Source organism: Amblyomma americanum, chromosome 8 (assembly GCF_052857255.1).
Source record: "Amblyomma americanum isolate KBUSLIRL-KWMA chromosome 8, ASM5285725v1, whole genome shotgun sequence".
NCBI classification, from domain to species: domain Eukaryota; kingdom Metazoa; phylum Arthropoda; class Arachnida; order Ixodida; family Ixodidae; genus Amblyomma; species Amblyomma americanum.
Genome location: NC_135504.1, coordinates 63,859,114 through 63,876,754, shown reverse-complemented (window position 1 = coordinate 63,876,754; position 17,641 = coordinate 63,859,114). Strand labels below are relative to the sequence as shown.

General features: G+C 47.5%; 1 pseudogene; it reads right to left on the bottom strand.

Annotated features, from left to right (window-relative positions):
- Positions 1-7,355: 7,355 nt before the first annotated feature.
- Positions 7,356-12,697, bottom strand: LOC144100381 (uncharacterized; annotated as a pseudogene).
- Between the last annotated feature and the right edge of the window lie 4,944 nt (positions 12,698-17,641).

Genomic DNA, 17,641 nt, shown 5'->3' with positions numbered 1-17,641 from the left:
ATGCTTGATGAAAACAGGGAGAACGTTTTGTCACTCAGCTCTGGAGAAAAGAACAGGTGCGTTCCTCGGCTGGTGCGAGCCAAGCACTCCTCAAAACTGGCCCTGGTTTGAGTCTTGTGTTTAGCATGCCGGGCTGCAGCCGACGCCATGCCACTGAGGACTTCATTCCAGTTCCTAGAAGCTCTGTTCAAGGTGCCCTTGAAAAACTTGCTGCATCTTTTAACACAAAGCAGCAGAGACCCCCTCTTGAGCTCTGGTATTAGCTTCTCCGCCCTGTCACCGGCCTCCCACGTGGGCGGGGACACCAGGCTAGCTGTCAGCAAGCTTTGCATGTAGGCTGCCAACGAGAAGCACGGCAACATCCAAGAAGCCAAGACTATTCGGCTAGTCGAACTCCCCTCGTGGGCAACATGCACAGGAGAAGAAAAGGAGAGGGTAGCTGCTACCAGCCTTATCACCATGCCCCCCAAACCATCACGAGGATGATTCCCGAGGCGCACGTTAAGCAGCCCGTACATGACTGCTGAGATACCCATGGAGAGAAGCATCACGGAGTGTTCAATATAGCACGCTCACGAGGGCATCCGAGTGACTCCGCCACCTCTTCTGGACGCAGTAGGCTGTGCGCCCAAACTTGATGACGGTGTCTTTGAAAACTAGGCAGAGCTGTACAGGAAGCCCCTCTGGATATGAAATAACGTCCACTTGTCCAGTGCGAAGTGCAACATTTAGCGTAGCCCTCTTCGGACGGCCGATATTTTAATGGTGGCATTTAGATTTTTAAGTGCGTGCGTTGGTGTGTTCTTTCCAGAGGAACAGTGGTCAACTTCAAACCTTACGTGAATAATATGCAGCGGATAGAAACACTTCGGCCACCGAGCAGAGACAAGTATACTCTTTTTGACGGCAAAAAAGCAGAGCCATCACTTGGAGAGATCAAGGGATTGAAGAGCATTCGCTGGCGTATTGTGCAGCTTGGTACATTCTGTGATGCCCATGCTTTCAAGCAGCCTTCCGCCACCGAATTGTTGCGAAGAACCCAAGTCACGAAAGGGAACTTACGCAGGTGCAGTTTCCCCGATTTTTGAGACAGGACTGGGAGAGGGCAGGATTTCCTAGAGCCGCCATAACGTGGACGTAACGCAGGCATGTTTGTTCCCGCACTTCGATATAGAGCCTCCAGTTCATGCACCAAACACGACTTTGTGCGGCTCCTCGAGTTTGCGTAGTTGCAGTGTTCTAAAGAAATCTTCAGAGTAGCCATTGCAATCAGGGCGTTATTGAGAGAGGCAGCACTGCAGAGCAATGGCAAATCCCACCAGAAAAAGAAAGAGGAATTAAAGAAAGCCTTAGGAGCATTGCAAAGGGTATCAGGTGACAGCAGATCTGATCAACGAGGTAGAACGGTGGGGACACTATCCGAGAAAAACTAGTCACCCTGTATACGCAAGGCCTTGTGACCTCGAGCGTACCAAAAACTTGGAAGAAAGCTAACATAATATTAATCCATAAAAAAGGAGATATCAATTACTTGAGAAATTAGAGACTGATCAGCTTGCTGTCCGTTGCCCACAAGGTATTTACTAAGGTAGTCGCTAAAAATGTAAAGATAGCCTTAGACTACAATCAACCAAATGATCAAGCAGGCGTTCGTTAAGAATACGCGACAATGACCAAATTCCCATTATTAATCAGATTATACATAAATGCGCAGAATTTATCAGACCCGTTTATAGCCTTCATTGGTTACGAGAAAGCATTTGACTAAGTGGAAACCTCAGCAGTATTTGCAGGCATTGCGGATTCTGGGTGTAGAAGAGCATTATGTGAAAATACTGGAAGATATCTGTATACAACGACTGCACGGTCACCGTAGTGCTTCGTAAAGTCACCAATAAAATTACAATGATAAAAGCTGTCAGGAAGGAAGACCGGATTTCGCCAATGCTGCTCACTGCCTAGTTACAGCAGATGTTCAGAGGCGCTACAATTGGTAGCGGGGCGCTGGAAGTGATAAAGTAAAATCAGTTGCTGGGCGAGTTGGTTTGTCATGCTTTCATTCACAGCGCAAAGACGAACACGGAAAAGAGGGGCGACAGCACAAAGCGCTTTGTGGCTCCTCCCCTCTTGTCCGTGTTCTTCTTGGCGCTGTGAATGAAAGCATGAAGTACCAACTCGTCCAGCAACTGATTTTAAGCAAGTTCAACGGCGCTTTGTGGTGTCTCCCCTCTTGTCCGTGTTCGTCTTTGCGCTGTGAATGAAAGCATGAAGTACCAACTCGTCCAGCAACTGATTTTAAGCAAGTTCAACGGCGCTTTGTGGTGTCTCCCCTCTTGTCCGTGTTCGTCTTTGCGCTGTGAATGAAAGCATGAAGTACCAACTCGTCCAGCAACTGATTTTAAGCAAGTTCAACGGCGCTTTGTGGTGTCTCCCCTCTTATCCGTGTTCGTCTTTGCGCTGTGAATGAAAGCATGAAGTACCAACTCGTCCAGCAACTGATTTTAAGCAAGTTCAACGGCGCTTTGTGGTGTCTCCCCTCTTGTCCGTGTTCGTCTTTGCGCTGTGAATGAAAGCATGAAGTACCAACTCGTCCAGCAACTGATTTTAAGCAAGTTCAACGGCGCTTTGTGGTGTCTCCCCACTTGTCCGTGTTCGTCTTTGCGCTGTGAATGAAAGCATGAAGTACCAACTCGTCCAGCAACTGATTTTAAGCAAGTTCAATGGCGCTTTGTAGTGTCTCCCCTCTTGTCCGTGTTCGTCTTTGCGCTGTGAATGAAAGCATGAAGTACCAACTCGTCCAGCAACTGATTTTAAGCAAGTTCAATGGCGCTTTGTGGTGTCTCCCCTCTTGTTCGTGTTCGTCTTTGCGCTGTGAATGAAAGCATGAAGTACCAACTCGTCCAGCAACTGATTTTAAGCAAGTTCAAAGGCGCTTTGTGGTTCCTCCCCTCTTGTCCGTGTTCTTCTAGGCGCTGTGAATGAAAGCATGATAAAGTAATACGACGGCTTAGGGCAGGTAGTTACGACAGATCCTAAACACGTGAATGAAATAAGTGGTAGGAAATAACTGACGTAGTGCATTTGGCAGGTTCTCAGATCATTAACGTCGGCTAACCAATGTATCTCAAGAGGAATGCATATAAATACACTGTCTTGTTGGTGCTCATTTACGGGGCAGAAACGTGGAGGCTAACGAAAAGGGTTCAGCTCAGGTTAAGGAGAACGCAGCGAGCTATGGGAAGAAGAATGATAGGTGTAACATTAAAAGACCGGAAGCGGGCAGAGTGGGTGACGGAAAAAACGCGGGTGTATGACATCCTGGTCGAAACCAAGAGGAAGAAACGGGCTTGGGAAGGGTATGTAATGTGTAGGCAAGATAACCGCTGACCCTTAAGGGTAACGGAGTGGATGTCAAGAGAAGGCAAGCGTAGCAGGAGGCAGAAGAAAGTTAGGTCGGCGGATGAGATTAAGAAATTTGCGGGATGGGGTAACAGTTGCTGACACATGGCAGGGTTAAATGGAGACAGGTTGAACAGGCCTTTGCCCTGAAGTAGGCGCAGTCAGGCTGTTGATAATGTGTTTTATACTTCGTGATTTCCCCTGACGCGTCCTGCCGTCTGATATAAGCACGTATGCTGTGTGGGTACGCACCGCCAAAAAAATTATTAGTTTTCCTACGTAGTAGGCTAGATAAGGCTGTCAACTTCTGAAACCGGAGAAACCGCTCCATGTACCTACAGTTATTGGTCCCTCTTTTCAGTTGGCTTTGCGTTTTCGTACATCTTTTTTATTCCCATGTTATCCACTTTTGTGCAATTCTCCGAGCCTTAAACTATTTTCATCGCGCGCCTCCAGGAACTTACTAAAAGCAAGGTAGGCTATAGCTCGCACATAAAAGATAGAGCCATTCATTGGATGAACGCTGTCAAGGCAAACTCGACGGCAGAGTCTACATTGTGCAGGCCTGTTCGTACCAGTCTCCCATTCCTAATGCTGCTCACCGACAACACCCGCCTCTTTCCATTACTCTGTCCGTTACCACAACTCAGTACACGCCCGCCCCATTTTTCTTTTAGCGCTACAAGCCGGGGCGGCTTTCACAAAGCACCGCGTCACTTGGGCTTTTCGAATCTCTGCGTAATTTCTTAGCGTTCGCTTCTGTGGACAATGCAAGGCGGGGCTATTGATTCGAGCACTTAGAGCAGAATGATGTGTAGGTCATGCCTACTGTGAAGAGAGTGGTGTCAAAAGACTTCATAGCGTCTGATTTGATGTCTTTTGACACCAGCCCCCCTCTCGGAGGATTTGCTCCTCGGCGCTTGGCCGGGTAGTTCGAAAACTGTACAGGCAACGCGGGGCCTCTCACGTTTTTTTTAAGCGACACGGGCCTTGCTTCGCGTTTGTGATGTTAGAACGTGTGCCTTGTTTTTTGTTTGTCTTTTTCATCTGCCTCTTCCCATCATCATCATCCTCCATCGTGATCCTCTTTTGTTCCTCTTCTTCCCGTTCCCCAGTGCAGAGTAGCAGGTCAGATATTTATTTTTACGGACAACCTCTCTGCATTTCCCGTCAATAAACCCGCTCTTTTGATAAAGAGCACAGGATATGCTGTAAGGGTTCGCACGGCGCATGCAACAGTGAATATTCGGGTTTTTTGCGTGACGACCGCTGCATAAGATGTTCAGTCCAGTGTGACGAAACTAATCAGACTACTGTGCAGCAAAGGAGCATTGAACCTTAAAGAGCAGAAAAATACTGCGCTTAACTAAATTTCACGCGCATGAAAACGTGTCCGGTAATTTATCGAACACACGTTTTCATGCGTGTGCAATTTAGTTAAGCGCAGTATTTTTCTGCTGTTTGAGGTTCAATGCTACTTTGCTGCACAGTAGTCTGACTAACTTCGTCATAATCGACTCAACTGCTTATGCAGAGGTCGTCACGAAAAAGAAAACGTGTCCTGTAATTTATCGAATCTCTCTTCCTGTCCCCTCACCTCTTTCATTTCATTTCCACAATCTGCCTGCTATCCTTTATTTCCCCTGCCCCAGCTCAGGTGCTTCATTATCGATGGTAGCTGCCGGGGCTAGCAAAAATCTTTTCCTTCCTTTTAATATTATTTTATTAAAAAACCACTACCACCACCAATTTATCGAAGTTCTGATGTGTCCCGGCATTTCACGGAACAAGCAGGGAAATACCTTCGCGATAAAATAAATATTGATGCTGGCGCTGATGAATGGATTTCTAACGGCGCAAGAGCACCTCGGATAAACGCACCATGGCTAACGTGCTTGACATCCACAAAGTAGGATGAAAACTCTCAGGAGGCTAGTATTACGACCCAGAGGAAGTTGAGCTCCTTACGACCCAGAGGAAGTTGAGCTCCAGCTCAGGAAAAGCTTGTAGCCACATCAAAAGCGAATGAAGAACTGGTGACTATGGAGATCGAACACCGCACTTTCCGCATTAGAGGCGGATGCTGAAACCACTAGGCAACCTCGGCGGTTATGACAGTTATGACAGAGTGGAAGTCCACAGATACCTTATCATGAACGCCTCAACAGTGCAACGAGAATAAAAATCCCATCTATCCTTACTCCCCTCTTCCTTCTGGAAACACCTGGCTTGCCTTACAACAGCTGGATTATCACGTGGCCCTGGCTAGGCAGGTCCAAGAAATTTTAGGCGTCTGAGTGCTGTACTATGACTTAAGTCTGTTCTCTCCGTCTCTATTCTGTGTACATCTTATAATAAATTTAATTACGATTAGGCAAGTGAAAATGTCTTCCTTCGTTTGCGCAGCTGAAGGAGCATGCTCTGGATTTTCTTTCAGCCTAAGGCACGTTTGAGCTTAGTGATATGAGATACTTCAGAGATTGGCCGAAATTATGATCCCACGAGCTCCTGGATTCTAGAGCCGACAATTTTAGCATATCTTAACGCACTGCAACCCAAAATTAAAACACCACTCTGGAAGGTCCAAGAACGTAATATCCAGCACTGTTGCTGTTTGTAAGTTAAGGCTGCAGAGTAGCAAGGGTTCGCTGAAAGCATTACGTCATTTCGCCCTGCTCCATGCATCCGCGTTCTGACGCAGCAGCCGTTTTTGCTGATGAAGCCAGACGTGAAGAAGGACACGCGTTCCTTTCAGTTGCTACTCGGAAGTCCTGTATTTGTGTGTCCGCTTAGTATTTCTTTTTTGATCAATGTGCCGCATGCAACTGTGGGAATGGCATATTTGTTTTTGTCGCAATTCGTGCTGCGAGAGAGTCCCTTAGGCGGAACTGTGAAGCGCTATCGTTTATTTCATAGGTGCCAGTTACGACCGGCGCAATATGAACGGTATGCTGCTAATCCCATACCTGTGTAGCTATATACAGACGGAGGTCCTGACGCGTAATTTATGTGGCACGAATAAAGAAAATGAAATCCCCTACACGGAAAGCACGAGTCCTATGCATTCGAAAGAGTGGTTGGCGTAAATGGAGCTAGCCCATATTAAAGTAATACGCCCACGCTTTGCTTGTTCGAAACTGAGCCAAATATCTTTCCATTCACATTTGAGCAATACAGCAGCTTGAGTTTACTGAATGTTTAATGGTTAGAGTGGTTAGGTGTCAGCACTTCTTAGCGTTGTTTGCAGTCGCACTGGACATAACCCCTTGGTGCGTACTTATAGGAATTTTTCTTGGAGTATTTCCAAAAAAAATACACAAAATATTTACCCTCAGAAGGGCTTTGAATTCAGCAGAATTGCTGCTGATTGCTTCTCTTGAAGACAAACATCTTTCCTCTGCGTTATTTTGTAAGCGTTGGCGTAAAGATCGCAAACACCTTCATGTCCGGCGGCTATCACCCAGCCTGGGCCAGTATAGGCAACCAGACGGCAAGGACGAGCGAAGAGACGACGTCGAACGCAACGACAGCGTCTTCGTTCACGACGAAAACACGCCGCTCTGGGGAGGTCGCTTCGAGAGTCAAGAGACGACGTCGAACGCAACGACAGCGTCTTCGTTCACGACGAAAACACGCCGCTCTGGGGAGGTCGCTTCGAGAGTCGTTCCAGGAAAGGAGACGACCATTCGCATGCTCAGGAGGCGAAGCCGCGCTCCGTGGCGGACTTACCGACAGCGTCCCGCTCGCACCCGAAGGACGGTGTTGAGCAGCAACCGCCGATGGATCACAACCACTGTGGCCAATCAGAGGGACGAATAGTAGCAAGTCCCTTTATGGTTTTACGGTGAAATACGGCTGCCAGACCCGGCACCTACCATCAGCCGTGAAAAATGGCGGTTGTACACTGGCGCCGTATTTCTGACGCCAGCGTCAATGACAAGACACATCAAAATAAATACTTATTAAGAGGTTTATTGTGGTTTGCACTGCTTTCGCACTCACAACGGTCAGTGCTGACAGCAGACACACGTGAAAAGGCTTAACCGGCCTCCAACACACATCAGAAGGCCGAAGAACAGTCGTGAGGTCCAGAGATGATTTTGCCGACGTAATGATACTGCTCCGCAGTGATAGTTCATATGAAAGCCGCCAGGCACCACTCGTCGACAACAAACTCTCAATGACTGGAATGAATCTGAATGTCACGCGATACGCGACATTTTTGGTTGTAGACATTCTATTTTTACGTTACTTCAAATTTCAGAGCCGGCTTTTTTGGACGAAGAGACGTCAGAGTTCGACGTTGCGCGGCTACTGGTCAGAGGTCTTGGTCTCAAGCTCGTCTGGGCCGAGGAGCACTAGTAGCGATAATCTTTGAACGCGAAGAACAGGTAGGCCCCTTCCAGTCCTAGCAGAACATTCACTATGGAGTCGATTGCAGTAAACTGCAGGAAAGTACCCAGGAAAGCAACGGCCCATGGGGAGCCCATGGTAAGCGCAAGGCGAACGTAAAGTGCAGCGTGATTACGCTGTTGCCTGGCACGGCTTCCGGCATCCCCGCTCAATTCTGTTTCCTCCCGGGTGCACACCGCCGCAGAAGACGTGCTGCGGACATAGGACACCGCGCAGAAGTGGAAGAACAGGCACAGGAGCAGAAGCATAGCCATGGGCGCCAGGAAGTTTACGATGATAGCCCAGAAGGTGCTGATCCAGCAAGCAGGGTTGCCGTAGCTTGGTGACATGGACGACCAGGGCGCCGCGACTTGAACGCCGACAGCCGTTAGTACTAGGACCATAGGCAGACCCCAGGCGACGAGGCCGTAGATGGCCAAGGTCTTCTCACGGGTTGAAGAGAGCTTCACTGCCGTTACACTTCTCCAGATGTCGAACGAAAGCACGGTCGTCCAGAGGAAAGTGCAAAGGAATCCGTAGTGGATCAGAACAGCGCTGGTTGCGCAGGCGACGGGTGGAAGGCCTATGCAACCAGTGATAAGGAAGAGCAGCTGTGTGAACAAAAGTGTCACTGACAAACACAGCGTGCACTTGGATGAGAAGCTCCGTGCTTCTCGGTAGGCACAGAACACTACCATATTCATGGTGAGACAGAGTATGAATAGTGACATGCATACCTCCGTGATGTAGTGCTGTACTTTGTAGTGGATCGTTGGTTCATGCTCTGGTGTCTCTGGCGGGGTCTTCGACGAAGGCGTCTCGTTAAAAACAGCACAAATTCCTGACCTCCCCATCACGGTGTATAGACTTCTCGCGTACCTTATGTAACAGCGACCGTCGTGCTTGGCGTAGCAATTTGGAGTGCTAACCACCGGCTTGAATACGGCGGCCAAATTAGGAGGTCCTCCTGTCTTCCGGCTCGTCACACTGACTTTGCTTAAGTGCAGAAATGGGCTACAGGACAGCTGGGATAAGTTAGCGCCGTTAACATAGCGCAGTTTGCGTTCCTGTATTGAAGGCCATATGGGTCACTGGCGTCTTCTACGGGTGAGTAGTACATCTTGCATCTTCGGGACACATCCTCGGGCACGTCTGTGGAACAGTTGTCGTGCGGCGGCAGTTCGCTGCAAGGCCTGAAGTGAAACGCAGGTTGACCCTCTACGATATCGGGCAGCACAACCCGAACCCGGTCAATTGCTTGGTACCCCGTTGAGTTCCAGGAAGTGGCACTGACAATGTCTTCGTTGCACAGTGCACAGAATCCAGTCCTGCAAAAGACGAAACGTTGAGTGTTGTACATGGACACCATCGCTGCAAATAAGTTTTGGACATATGTTGTTGATCAGCTGTAACTTCTGTGTTCATCTGTTTGCCCCCGGTGCTTTCACTAAACAAAACCAAGGTTTAATATCAGCGAAACCGCTACATAATTTTATCTGTATGAAGAAACGAATTCCGTTCTCTTCTTGGCCACTGGAATCATCCCGAATAGTCAGCCACATGCATAACAGAGTGCGCACGTTTCAAAACAAACTTCATTACTGTGCTTTGCGTTCGTGTGATCATTATGCATTCTTTTTTCACACACTGATTTTCAGTTTGAATTTTCTCAATTGTTAGGTTCATCTCATGCAAATTCACGTGCACTTTTCTACCATTACAGCCTAACATTTTTGTAGCTTGGTTTGCCTGATGACTACGTGACATCCCTTTTCCAGCGCGTTTTACGAAAGCCAATGGTGAAATAAATAAAATGAAAGCGTCATGCTAAATCCTGAGTCTGCTTCGTGGCACTCAAAGCACGTCCCAACGCTGCCACTGATCTCTTTCTATCTAACCTTACCAATGTTTCAGATATCTTTAGAACTTCTTGCTTGAATGGCATTCTTCCAGTGTTTTAATATCACCTCATTATACTCCGATGTATTCATACCAAAATATTCGTGGCTCTAAATGTTAGTATGACGCTGAAGCTAACATGCTATTTACGCACCGTATGTTCGCAAAGTTCCAAACATACTGCAATAAATATTTCATTTCTGATTGCTGTTAATCCCTTGACAAACTTTTTCTTTCCTCTAGCATTGTAAAGCTGCGACGAAGCCTTTTACTAGAGTCTTCTGGTAACCGTTACAGAAAACGTAGTTTCGGAAAACAAATGCGTGTATCTAGGTGGCAATAACGAGAGCTGCAAAAGAACGCGTTCGTACTTTAGGAACCAGCGCATTAGAGACAGGAACAACCGATATTCCATAAACTTACAAAGCTTCGACGATAATGTGGATACATAAGGGGGGAGGAGAAGTTTATTTTACAGCATTGCTATAACATGACAAAGTGTAGTTGAATGTTAAACCGCTATACTGCACACCTTTACAATGTCACAAAACCGCCTATTGTACAAGGGGTTCTTCCTGTTGTACTACACGCGCTTTTGTTAACATGCAATTGATCTGTTTTGTAGCGAAAGCTGCATTGGCCATGAACTCAGTTTCGCGGTACTCGCATTCCTACCGTGGTCGCACCACACCACGTGACCAACCACGTGACTGGTCACGTGACAACTACTAGCCAGACAACCAGACTGACCTGGACTTGCAATCAAGTTTAACAAAGGCTAATCAAGCTATGCCTTAGCTTTCGTTAATTATATCCTGGCATACCCAAGCTAAGCCACTGCCAATTTTTTTACGTCTGCTTTCAGTGCCCCAAAAGAATTCTCTTCCTTGATGCCGTTGTAAACAACTTTCTAAATCCCAGAACGAGCATTTCATGATAAATCAGTTAATAACGTAAGACCTTGCTTGTATTTTAAAGGTAAGGCAGTTGGACGTCAACTGACGACAATAAGCTTTCAGTTTTCGCAACAACTATGGCCACTAGATTGTGTAAATGCCCTTCGGAGCCATGGGCGACACCTGTAAGAATTAAAAGCCTCTGTTCTAAGGACATCGTTTATTCAATGGAAACTCTGTAATTAGAACTGGAAAAACCCACGAGGTTCAAAATATTTACTGCTCAGTCCATGCCTGCAGCTCCCATGCTTGATGGCGCTGCGCTTTCTCCTGGACTTGATTTTAAGCGCCGAAAGACAGCACAGAGAGGAACGAATTGACAGGACAGTTGTCCCGTGAACTTCATTTCTACCTGTGTTTTCTTTCTGCGCCTCCAGTAAACCACGTCCAGTAATGCACAAACTAGCTTTCGAAAACGACCTCGCGTTTTTCGCGTACGCTATCACCGCCCGCTAGCAGCCGCAACATGGAGCGCTTGAGAAATTGCGCGCCCTTAGTACAGGCTTAGCATTGGTCGTTGTGCCTCCAGATTTCCATTTCACGTCCTGAACGCTTATAAGGAGGTTGTTAACGCTATAGAAACAAAGGAGTTAATAAGGCCTTTGCAGAAAGCTGGGCTAGTTGTTAATTTACTTAACGTGCGCCCTTTCTTTTTTCCTTACTTTCCTCCCGCATGCTGCGCTATAGCTTTTTCGGAAAGCGCAGCTATTCAGGAATCAAGGGGGCATAAACTAACGTATAAGTCGCCGCCGATCATAACAGTGTACAAACATGTTCCAAAACCGTTTATATATTATCCCCTATCCTGACTGGAAGCTGTTAAACGGAACTGTCAGCGGTGCGTTACGTAACACACCATGTATACAGTGAACAATTATGTACCGAAACACAGGTGCAGAATTACAGGCTCAATGAAATGCGTACTGCTCATTAATATATGAAGGCTTTCTTGTGCGAGAGAAAGGCGCACGGAAAGTGCATATGCATATTACTCTATTAAACTACGTTCTCTATTAAACTTCGTTATTACAGTAAATACTGGAAGTACAAAGTTAACGAAAAGCTTCCGCCACCCACATTCTTCGATTTTTTTTTAACTTCACGGGACTCTAAAACAGTGGCTGCCGGCCACTTTTAGCAATATTATAAGTCGTTTTTCCTGTGATATCCATAGCGTGATTTGCTCCTCCCACTGGCGCCTTTAATTTTCTTTCTTTTTCTTAAACTTTTTTGAAGCGTCATTGTAACTTTATGTCACTAAGTATAAGCCCATTGTGCTACCCGCCGGCGCGGACTGGGCGCTTTTATTTTTTCTTCCTGTCCATTCTAACTTATTTCGACAAGTTTGTTATTACTTATGCACCTTGTTGTTTAAAGGTACGGCTTGTGCAGGTCCATATTATCGTTTCAGGCCCAAGGAACGCCAGCTTGCAAATGCCGAATTTAGAGTGCAAATACAGCAATCGCAAAACCGTCCGCAATCTAGCCGTCGACGTCGCGCCTCACCTGTAAGTGACGTGGTTTTCGCTAGTCACCGATATCAGGTAGAAGGTGTCGTTGAAGGAGTCCGGCCGTTCGAACCCTTCCCTGACGTAGTCGTCAGGCCACGTCACCGGGCAGCCGACGACCATGTAGATGAACTTCTTCCGCGAAGAACCAATCTGCACTTCAACGCAAGAAATGTCCGGGAAATCGTCCGGCGAGCGTTCGCTGAGGGCGACGTCCCAGCAGCAGTCCCTGTACGTCTTGCAGTTGGGTGCACAGGAGCAGGTGGCCGCGTACGTTGCGGGACTGCAGCTCACGAGCTCGTCGGAGCACCCGTGTAGGCCTACGGGACACTGCATGAGTCTCTCGAAGACGGAGTCTGGGATGTCATCGTACTCGTCCCTCGATACAGCCCAGGGTAATGTGGTGTTGCAGGTGTCATCAACTCCGTCACCGCTTGGAAGCAGCTGTGCGCCCGTCATAGCGCAGGCCAACCATGCGAGGCAGAGGCGGATCGCGTTCATTGTTGAGTGTAGCCCGACGTTCCGGGAAGCCAGCTACATCTGGAAAGTATAGCGTGATACAATGAAACATGGTTGATTGTTCGGGTTGTTAAGACAATACTCACATGCTATGTCGGGAAGGACAACAAAGTACAGAAAACGAATCCCGGAAGATAATGAAAGATTGAACAAGCCAAACAAGAGTGAGTCAGAGCAACGTACAAATAACGATAAGAGGGAATAAAAAGGTTTGGCTGCGTTTTCTAGCCTAGGTTTTCGAGCATAGCCTGAGTATCCAAAGAGACTCAGGCTATGAGGGACACCGTTGTGAAGGGCTCCGGAAATTTCGATCACCTGGGGTTGTTTAACGTGCACTGACATAGGGGAATAAAAAGGTCAACATGTGTGTTTTTTGAAGTTTTCGAATGTCCTGTACTGTTCTAAAATTCTACAATGCGAGGTTAAAAGCTGATGACAGGTCTACAGTACGCAAGATGTTTGAAGGCAATGAAATCATAATTAGCATTGTCCCGAACGTCGATTTTTTGTAGACTAACAAAAAGCTGTGGCATTCCAATCCATTTCTCATAATAAAATTAGAAACAGACCGACAGTTTCAGTATAATTCAGGAAAATGCTTTTTCAAAACCGCAAATTGGGATGGAGGATGATATAAAGGTGTCTACACCTTTTCTGTGTTTTTTATGGCTCCCGAACTACATGCTCAGTTTACACACAAATTTTGCGTTTCTAGTAGAATGTTCGAAGGAATGAAAAATTTCTATTTGTCCACCTTGCAGGATGCTTCGCGGACCCATAAAACAATAACTGAGCACAATTTCCACGCAGAACATTTTGCAGCGAAATCAGTGGTATCTTTCTGGCCAACCTGCCTAGCTGTTTTTCATTATCGGCACAACAAGCTAAGTAAATAGCCTATCGGAAGGCCTAACGCAGCATGTGGTGTCGCTGTGCTTGACTTGAGGTGTGCATGAACCTTGTAGTCAACAAAGGTAGGTAAGACAGACGGGCGGACCTTATAACTTCCACCCTGTGTGGTCCGGCCATGAGATCTGGCTCCGCGCTGGTGACCAGAAATCGTGGCTCCGCAAAATATCAGGTTCCCCCACATCACTGGTTATTAACTGCAAAGGATACCAACATTGCCTTCTTAGTCCGACAGAGGCGCACTTGGCCAAAGCCACCACGGAAATCACAGGTATTTACGAGCACAAATAGGCTCCTATGAACGTTTGGCGGAGACGGTGCTGCTACTGAGATCACCAGCCTGTTCAAGACGAGGGCTTTTTAAGCGGTGGGCTGGATCGTTAAAGGACATGAGGATTGTTTCTCTGTCCACGTGCTGGGAACCAAACGCCATTGATAGGAAGCATCTCAAGAAAACAAAAACAAATGCAAAATGTGGTGGCTCCACCACGGCGAATTGTAAACAGAACTTTGCGTATAAGTACGGCGATGGTAGTATTCGTTTAAAGGAACAAAAAAAAAACACCTATAATTCAAATTGGCCACCCTGCTTCCTAACATTTGTTTTTTTTTTAGTCCTTTATATCGCATGCTATATACTGTTTAACGTAGCGTGCGTAACTAAACGGGCTGCCGACTCTGCACGCCTACGCTTCGTCCGCGTGTTATCTGAAATTAATTTTTTTATTAATTTAGTTGCAGCGCGGCATTAATATGACACTTGAAACCGTCCACCGACTTGCCGTTTTGTTACATACACGTGTAGACATACACATGTAAAAAGAGTGCGCGAGCTTTTCAAAGTCGAATGAATGAGCAAGTCAAACTTCGAAACGTGATTAGGGGTTCTCTTTTCCGTGCGGAGGTGAAATATTTAGCTGAGAAGTACAGTCTTTGCAAAAAAATTAAAGACCAGAGGGTTCGCTTCTAAGCCGTGTAGTAAGCCTCCTGTAGCATTCGTAGAATGCCTACCTATTGGAGGGCGCAGGAACCGAAATCTTCTTACCACACGGTGTTTATCGCAAGCAAACCTCCTGGGCTCGAAACTTTTGACAAAGGCTGTAACTGACGGCGTAACCAACTACTTGCCGAATTTATTTACCGTTTTCGGAAAGTATTCCAGTGCCTCTTAATGTTTATTGGGAGATGTAAGCCTCATTTCATGAAGTTACAGCGTGAGCTAGAAGGAAGTGGTATGACCGTGATTATTACACCTAATTGAGTGTATTTCTTCGCTAAAACTATACGCTGCTGACCCCTACAAAACAGATTGGCGGTCTCTTTAACGTTCCGCATTAAGCATTTCTGACCTTCTGCCATCCACATATAACACTCATAATTAAGGCCACTTTAAGAAAGAGAGGCCATGTACCTAATATGCCCCGAAGTGTCGCTAACAGATTTTTGCGCTTATAAGCAAACCATACGCTTAAAGCCGAACTTCACTTACAGAAAACTCGAGCATAAAACACGTGTAAAGGTGATGAATTTAGTTGAATGTCTGTGACCCTTAAGAGGAATTAAAAAGCAATAGTAGTAAAGAATAAAGAGCACATTAAATGTATTTGAAGCCAAATCGATTTTTATGTTATTTCATCCTTCTGACCGCGAGGAGCTACGACGACTGCTGTCATCCTCCAACCAGCCGCAAGCAGTGACTCTCATAGATGTGGTACGGGAAGAACTGTAATATGCACTTGGCACCCCGACGGCCACAGAACGCCAGGCCATGACCTACGCCGCTGCAGTACGCACTCCTCAGCCTCAACAACATCCCCTACGTACACTCCGAGATGAACTCCTTCTTCCAGAACGCCGCCTCTCTGCCTCCGCCCACCCAGCCTATAAGCCACGCTCAAGCGCCAGGAAACGCGTCGCCTGGAGGACTTCCGTTGACCGCTCACTGTGCTTCCAATACGGTCAGGCCGGCATATTCTTCGTCGCTGCCCGTACCGACGTATCGGTCTTCGTGGATTTGCCGTTGATGCACCACGACCACGTTTCGCCCAACGTCATCCCGTTGCCCTGAGTGTCATGGAGGAACAAGTGAGCGTTCCACCCCGTTCAAGCATTCTCGTCACCGCAGACGCCACCAAAGCCAATAACTTGATTTGGAACGTGGAAATTCTTCTAAGCGAGGAATCGGCATCGCAAGAAGCATCGCAGATTTCCGCAATTGCCGAGCTGAAGTACTGCTGACTAACTTCAGAGAAGGGACCTGATACCTGATTTATTATCTGTTCCTGGTCCGTGAACCCAATATATTAAACATCTTTTGGATTATGGCGGAGTGCTAGACGCACTCTGGCACGGGTCGGCCCGGTATTGCACTGGCTCCGGGATCAGTCCGGGGCCTATGGGCCTATTAGCGCGCGGCGCCTTTTCTTTCGATCCTTCCTCTCCAATCCTTTAACTCTCCTACTTTCAGCACGCGGCAGCGAGCGTGGCTCGGCCTTGAGCCAGTAGGCAGGCCCGTGCACTTTCCTTTCTTTCTTCCTCTCAGCAACAACAGCGACAGCAAGTATACCGGCACAGAAGAACGACGACTGCTTTCTTCGACGAAATATCCGACGTACGAGACTCTTTCGTCCTCTGCGACCCACCCGCTGTAGATTCGCCTGATCAAAAGAACTCGCCCACTTTCAACATCGACCCTTCCCTGCCCCGGAACAGACAAGACCAGATCCGCAATGTGCTGCAAAGCTGTAGCGAGTGTTTTCCGTGGTCGCCGAAGGTCCAACAAAAGCCGTTTGCCAAGCACCGCATTATAACGAAGCAGCTGGGCCAACCACTCCGCCAAAGCCTCTAGCGTGTTTCGCTCCGAGAACGACATGCCATCCGGGAGCAAGTGGAAGAAATGCTTCGCGACGACGTCATCCAGCCTTCAAAGAGTCCCTGAGCGGCATCGGTAGTTCTAGTGAGGAAGAAAGACGGCACACTTCGATTCTGCGTTGATTATCGCCGCTTGAACAACATAACAAAGAAGGAAGTGTACTCCTTCCCGCATCGATGACACACTGGACCGGCTCTGCAAAGTCAAATATTTCTCATCGATGGACCTCAGGAGCGGCTACTGGAAAATCGCAAGACCCGCCGCGGTGGCTCAGTGGTTAGGGCGCTCGACTACTGCTCCGGAGTTCCCGGGTTCGAACCCGACCGCGGCGGCTGCGTTTTTATGGAGGAAAAACGCTAAGGCGCCCGTGTGCTGTGCGATGTCAGTGCACGTTAAAGATCCCCAGGTGGTCGAAATTATTCCGGAGCCCTCCACTACGGCACCCCTTTCTTCCTTTCTTCTTTCACTCCCTCCCTTGTCCCTTCCCTTACGGCGCAGTTCAGGTGTCCAACGATATATGAGACAGATACTGCGCCATTTCTTTTCCTCCGCCCCCCCCCCAAAAAAAAAACAATTATAAATCGCGAGAAGACCGTATTCATCACTCCGGATGTTATCTTTTCAGTTCAAGGTGATGCCATTTGGTCTCTTTTCCGCCCCAGCGACGTTTCAGCGATTAATGGTCACAGTGCTGGCAGGCCGGAAGTGGAAAACGTGTCTGATATATTTAAATGACATCCTTGTCTTCGCCTCGAACTTTGAAGAGCACCTCAAAAGACTTCGAACAGTACTAGACACCATCAGGTCGTCTGGCTTAACCTTGAAAGATGAAAAGCGCCACTTTGCCTACGAAGAGCTGCTGTTTCTGGGCCACATCGTTAACGAGGAGGGATTACGCGCAGACTCGCAGAAAGCAGCTTCTATTGAACAGTTTCGACCCCCGGCCGATAAAGAAGCAGTGCGCAGATTCCTCGGACTATGCGCATATTATCCACGATTTGTGAAAAACTTTTCGCGCATCGCGGAGCCCCTGACAAAACTGACGAAGGCAGATGTGCCATTTAAGTGGGAAGCGCCTCAAGATGAAACCTTCGAAAAAATTCAGCGTCGTTTACAGTCGCCACCGATCTTCGCGCATTTTGATGAAAACGCCGATACTGAAGTTCATACCGACGCAAACAGCGGGG